This window comes from Arvicanthis niloticus, chromosome 4, assembly GCF_011762505.2.
Source record: "Arvicanthis niloticus isolate mArvNil1 chromosome 4, mArvNil1.pat.X, whole genome shotgun sequence".
Taxonomy (NCBI): Eukaryota; Metazoa; Chordata; class Mammalia; order Rodentia; family Muridae; genus Arvicanthis; species Arvicanthis niloticus.
This window is the reverse complement of record NC_047661.1, coordinates 7747564-7753749: the sequence shown is the minus strand read 5'-3', so window position 1 is coordinate 7753749 and position 6186 is coordinate 7747564. Positions and strand designations below refer to the sequence as shown.

Below are 6186 nucleotides of genomic sequence, written 5' to 3'. Positions count from 1 at the left end.
ATGGACCGCTGGCTGTGTGACCTTCATGAAGTCATCTCTCTGAGGATCTTCTCCAGCTGCTGGAAGCTGCTGGAAAGACTGGAGGGTTGGGTAACAGAATAATGAATATTCCAGAATGTTCAAGTTATGGGACACCAGAAAAAGTGTTTCTTTGTCAATAAAATAAAAATGTAAGTTCACTGACTCAGATAGAATGTCTGAGCAGAGAGACTCCTGTATCTTTCTGCCATCATCTCCCCAGCAATGAATCACAGGCAGCTATTATTGTGCCCAGCCTTTTCCACGATGTTGATAATTAAACCTGGGTGTGCATGCTCATGTAGCAAACATGTGTGAACTAAGCTGTTTCCCCAGCCCTTTCTCTATGTTTTGTTTTTAAAAATATTGGTAAAGGTTACGATTAGACTTTTGTGGCCTCTTTTATCCTTCTTTTGCTCCTCTCACTGAAATGGTAAAAACTTGTTCATAGAGAAAGTCACCACTTTGGCATGAAAGAGGCATTCCCAAGCCTCTACACAATAGGTTTAGCACAAAGAACTTATTAAAATCCTGCTTCTCGAGTCACCATATTGGAAGGCCATCACTTGGATTTTTATTCATGCAGTTTTTTAAAAAAGAAAAATTGTTTTCAAACTGTGGCAAAATATTCACAATATAATTTACCATTGTATCCATTTTAAGCATAATGGTATTATGCAAATTCGGATATTGACAGCAATAACCCCTTTCTCTTTATCTTGTAGAACTGACATTTTACACATACCAAATAAGAAGATGCCACTTCTTGACATCCATCATTATGTTTTCTGACTGAATCTGACTAATTGAGGCATCTAAATGTAAGTGAATCACACACCCTTTGTCTTTTTATGATGAGCCCGTGTCGCTGCTTGGAACAATCTTCAAAGTTTGCCCATATTATAGCAAGTGGCACAATGCCATTCTGTTGTAAGGCTAAACAATATTCTCTCATTGTTTTTTCACCCAGATTTCTGAAGATGTGTGCTACCCCAGGTGATTTCAAAAGCAATATAGAACATCATGCATTTGTGAGTCATCTTTGAATAAACTTCACACTAATCTTTCCCTTTCTGGTTTCAATTTGAGTAGACATGCAGTCAAACTGAGCACCCGGTTGAAATTTAAAAGTGTTAAAATAATCAGTTTCAACTGCAAGGCCATTGCATATATTTAATTAGGTAATTGGTGTTTTTGTTGTTGTTTAAAATAAATCACATTAGAGAAAATAGGCAAAGCTTTAATATTTAACTAATTCATTAATTTTTCTGTTTTCTTCCCCTCCCTCTCTCCTCCTCCCCCTCTTTCCCTTTTTCATTCCCCTTCTCTCTGTGTGTATGTTAAATTAAGACTTACCAAAATTATTCTCAGTCAAAAACCTGTGAAAGCCATCTGACCCTCAAGCCAAGAATATAAAGTACATGTAGTAGATGAGATAGATAAACTAAGATATGTGGTGTGGAAATACAGAATTTGTTATTTTGCTCTGGAAATATATAAAATAGGATAGAAGATTTTCATGGGTTGACATAAACTCCTCACTTTTCATTGCAGATCTGAGTATTGCTTAGAATTGAATTATTTTTATAATGCTATGTCAGAAGTTGGAAGTGAATTTGGTACCACTCTTGCATACTCATTTTTTATAGACTATGGAGCTAGACAAAGAGTTACTAGTGGCTTTGATGAAGAGGTATGAGTGAATATCTGCAGTAATGCAGGTTGTTGTTGGAGCTCAGGGAACACACCATCCATAGCAAGGCTCTGTCCCATCTTTGGCATTTTTCCTCAACCATATGCAGATTTTAAATTATTGTGGTAACTCCTTTCATGTTATTGAAAATATGCAGCACTTATTTATCTAAAATAAATATGATTTTACTTGGTATGTTTTTGGAAATAATAGTATACAATATGTGCCAGAAAAAATAAGGCAAATGTATAATAATAAAATTATTTGTGAGCCATATCTGATTTTGCCAGAGTTCTTAAAAGATATATGTTTAACAGATGTAAATGTTTATGTCAGATCATATGGAATAAAATTATTCATCTGTCTTTTAAGGGAGTATAAAACTCCTGTTTTGTCTTAGCCAAGTTTTTTTTAAAGAACTATAGTGTCTTCATGTGACTCTCGTTCACACTTTCTGCTAGCTACTTCACAGTGACATTGGCATCAAAATAAGTGAACTCAGATATTGTTTTAATTAACAGAAAATATGGCAGCATAAAAAGATAAATGCATAGACGAAGGTAGTTATCAATGAGCCAATGTAATGCTACTCAAATATTAGATCAGACTTTAATTTATTATACATAGAGACAAATTAGACATTAAGAACATAGATCATATGCAGAACCATAATGCAAGTTTATAAGAATATCCTATATTTTGTATCTTCATAATATTGTAATGAAAAGCTGTGCACAGCTCTTAGAAGAGAAACCAGATATTGAAATTAATAATCTCACTGAATCACAGACTGTAAGTAGGCAGCAGTTAGCAGTCAATTACTTAGGAGAATCTAAGTCCAGGTGCTACCACACCGCACTGTGGTATGAGACAAGCAGAGACCCAATCCCGCTCCTGCTCCTTTACAATTTCTCAAAGCCACTCCTCAAAATTTTGGTGAAAACTTCTGAAGAAATGGTCAAGTTCCAGGAATTACTAAGAATAACAACAAAACTCCAAGTCAAACATAAAAGGCACCAACATTTTGCTCCCTCCCTGTAGACAGATATTGTCAAGGAGGAACGGCATTAGCCCAGGACTGTTAGAAGATGCAGACTCCTGAGCACCATGAAGATTCTAGAACTGTACTGGCATCTCTTTTTACTCAAGGCCTACTGCTGACTCTGCTTCTTGGTGGATTGGAGAGCTGTTACCTCAGGGAGATACTATCAGAAAAGTAATTGTTTTGATGAGAAAGTACTCAAATATTAGATCAGCCTGCTCATTATTTGTGCATCAAAATTTACAGTTCTAAAAAACTAACACAGATTTTCCATAGCCAGAAATGTATGCAAATGAGGAAAACTTTTATAAAAAGGAAAACACAAGTATAAAGAATTACGGGGACAGCCCCATGGAAAGATCAACTGTCTCAACTGACCTGGATCTCTGAGATCTCTGACACTGAGCCACCAACCAGGCAGCATACACCAGCTGACACATACACAGCAGCAAACTGCCTAGTCTGGCCTCAGTGAGAGAAGATGCACCTAACCCTCCAGAGACTTGAGGCCTCAGGTAATGGAGTGGCCTGGTGGAGTGGGAATATCATCTTGGAGACAGGGTTGGGGCGGGGAAGTATAGGCTGGGGAGCTGTAGGGGGAGTGGGCAGACTGGGGGGGGGATGAAGTCTCAACTGTAAAAAGGATTAAAGAATAAAAAAAAGAATTTTTAAAAGAATATTTGCTAAGAATGAGAAAATAATCACAAGTTATACAGTTTCAGCATGTTTAAGCCTTCCACAAACATTGTAATTTTCACAGGCAGCACTGTATTTAACAATTTCCTAATACTCCATTTCCCAAATATTTAAATAAAGATATTGCCAACATGCGGTCTCTCCATAATCCTTTCAAAACACTCTCTTGCAGGTAAATTCATGATTCCTGTAATTTTCAGATAGGGTTTCACCAGCTAGCTAGCCTAGAACTCGTACAGATCTGCCTCCCAAGTGCTGAGAAGCATCACCTCACCTGGTAATGACTGAATTTTTCAATGGTAGTGCATGATCTTTCTTCTTGTCATATTTTTCGAGGTGTATCTTCAAAAAAATGCTTAGTAGTTGTGTCACAGAGTTTAAGATGTAAGTACATATTTAGTTATTTTAGATCTCCCTAAATCTCATCTTCCAAGGGTTAGGATTATTTCCTTTCCAACACTGATATATAGAGCGGCCTATGTCCTCACAGCCCTTTTCTTTAGGCTTTACACCCGCTGGGTGAGAAGCAGGCTCTTGGTGTTGGTTTGATTTGTGTTTCTCTAGTTTACATTTATTTATTTTTACATTTTTGGCATGCAGCTACACACACACACACACACACACACACACACACACACACACACATGACTTTTTATATATTGTCAGTGTACAAATGCCACATCATACATATGGAGGTCTGTTGTACCTGGCTACTAAGGTTGTAGTCTACTATGTCCCCCAGGGACAGATCCATATGTTATTGTTCACCTAGTAACTTATAGGGAAAACTACACAATGTCCAGAGCTAGTTTTGTCCTGCAGATGAAGAAAGAGGATGTTCTCAAATTTCTTGCCACAGGAACCCACTTAGATGGTGCCAACGTTGACTTTCAGATGAATCAGTACATCTACAAAAGGAAAAGTGACAGATATCTACATCACAAATCAGAAGATTTGGTAGAAGCTGTTGCTTGCAGCTCGGGCTATCGCTGCCACTGCAAACCCTGCTGATGTCTGTGTCGTCTCCTCCAGGAGCACTGACCAATGAGCTATGTTGAAGTTTGCTGCCGCCATTCCAATTGCTGGTTGTTTCACACCTGGGACCTTCACTAACCAGATACATGCAGCCTTCAGAGAGCCATGGCTTCTAGTGGTGACGGATTCCAGGGCTACCACCAGCTCTGTGCAGAGGCTTCTTGTGTCACCATGCCCACCATTGCTCTGTGTAACACAGAATCTCATCTGCGTTATGTGGACATTGCCATTCTTTGAAACAACAAGGGAGTTCACTCAGTGGGTATGATGAGATGGATGCTGGTCTGGGAAGTACTACGCATGTATAGTACTATCTCTTGTGAACGCTCAGAATGAATTATACCTGATATTTACTTCTATAGAGATCCAGAGGAGTTTGAGAAGGAGGAGCAGGCTAATGCTAAGAAGGCTGTGACCAAGGAAGGAATTTGAAGTCAAATGGACTGCATCAGCTCCTGGGTTCAGTGCTGCTCCACCAGAGGTGGCTGACTGGTCTGATGGTGTGTGGGTATCCTCTGTGCCCATACAGCATTTCCCACTGAAGACAGGAGTGCACAGCCAGCCACTGGGGACTGGTCAGCAACCCTCACAGCACAGGCCACTGACTGTGTTGGAGCCATCACTGAGTGGTCCTGAGTTTCCTGCAGACACTTGAGCAAGGGGTAAAATGGCAAAAACTAGATTGGGCTCCCCAGATCAGGTAGAGTAGAAGAAATCCCGCTAAGAAAAGGGAATTCTTCATTTTGCACTGAGCTCGGGAAAGCTGTCCACACACAGCAGACCACTACCTTAGTGGTCAGGAGACAAGTTGGGGGAATCGGTTCTTGTCCTGTACTATGTGAGTCTAGGAATCAAACTCAGGTGATTGGCCATAACAGGCCGAGCAGCCGCACCAACCCTGTGCTTTACATTTCTCATTTCTTGAATTGTCGAGTAAGGTTTAACATCCAAGCCTATGTTTATAGTTATTTTTTCTTATCTTTCTTGTGAATTGACAGTTTTAGAAGTAGAAAACTGGAATATTCCAGTTCTGGCCAGGAGTGACAAACACACTGTAATTTCTCCGTATCAGTTTCTTTATATACAAACTATACTTTTATAATTAATCTAAGTGGTACAATTAGACATATTTAAAAGGCAAATGCTTTAACTTCTTTAATTAACTTTTCTAAATGAAAAAAAAAAAAAATACTGAGCCAAACCCATAATAAGCAGTAGAAATAGTTGATAAATAATGGTTTTAGTTCTTTATCCTAGGTAGTAACCAGTTTGTTACCTTATGTTTTAGAAAGCATTTGGGTATAAGTGTGAGTACCAGTGTGTATTTGTGCAACTGCCTGTGGAAAGCAGGACAGGGCTCTGGGTTCCCTGGAGCCCCAAGGTATGGGTGCTGAGAACTGAATGCAGGTTATCTGAAATCAAACACACAAACAAAAGACAAAAACAAACTATCACATGCTTTTAACCACTGAGCTATCTGTTCAGTCTCAAGTTAATACCTTATTTCTTGCATGATTTCAGATTCATGCGTTTGGTTCTACAGGGTTTGTGGAATTTCTACAAAAATCTAGAATTTTCCACTATGTTATGTAATATTGTAGTAATAATTTTATATTGATAAAATTATGTAACATAATAAATACATGTAATAGATAGTAATGTACAAAGATAACATACCACAAAATTGCTTGTGTATATTGTT

At 38.5% G+C, this 6186-nt stretch overlaps 1 pseudogene; it reads left to right on the top strand.

The window, feature by feature from the left end:
- Positions 1–4244: 4244 nt before the first annotated feature.
- On the top strand, positions 4245–5120 carry LOC117707785 (small ribosomal subunit protein uS2 pseudogene; annotated as a pseudogene).
- The last annotated feature ends 1066 nt before the right edge of the window (positions 5121–6186 follow it).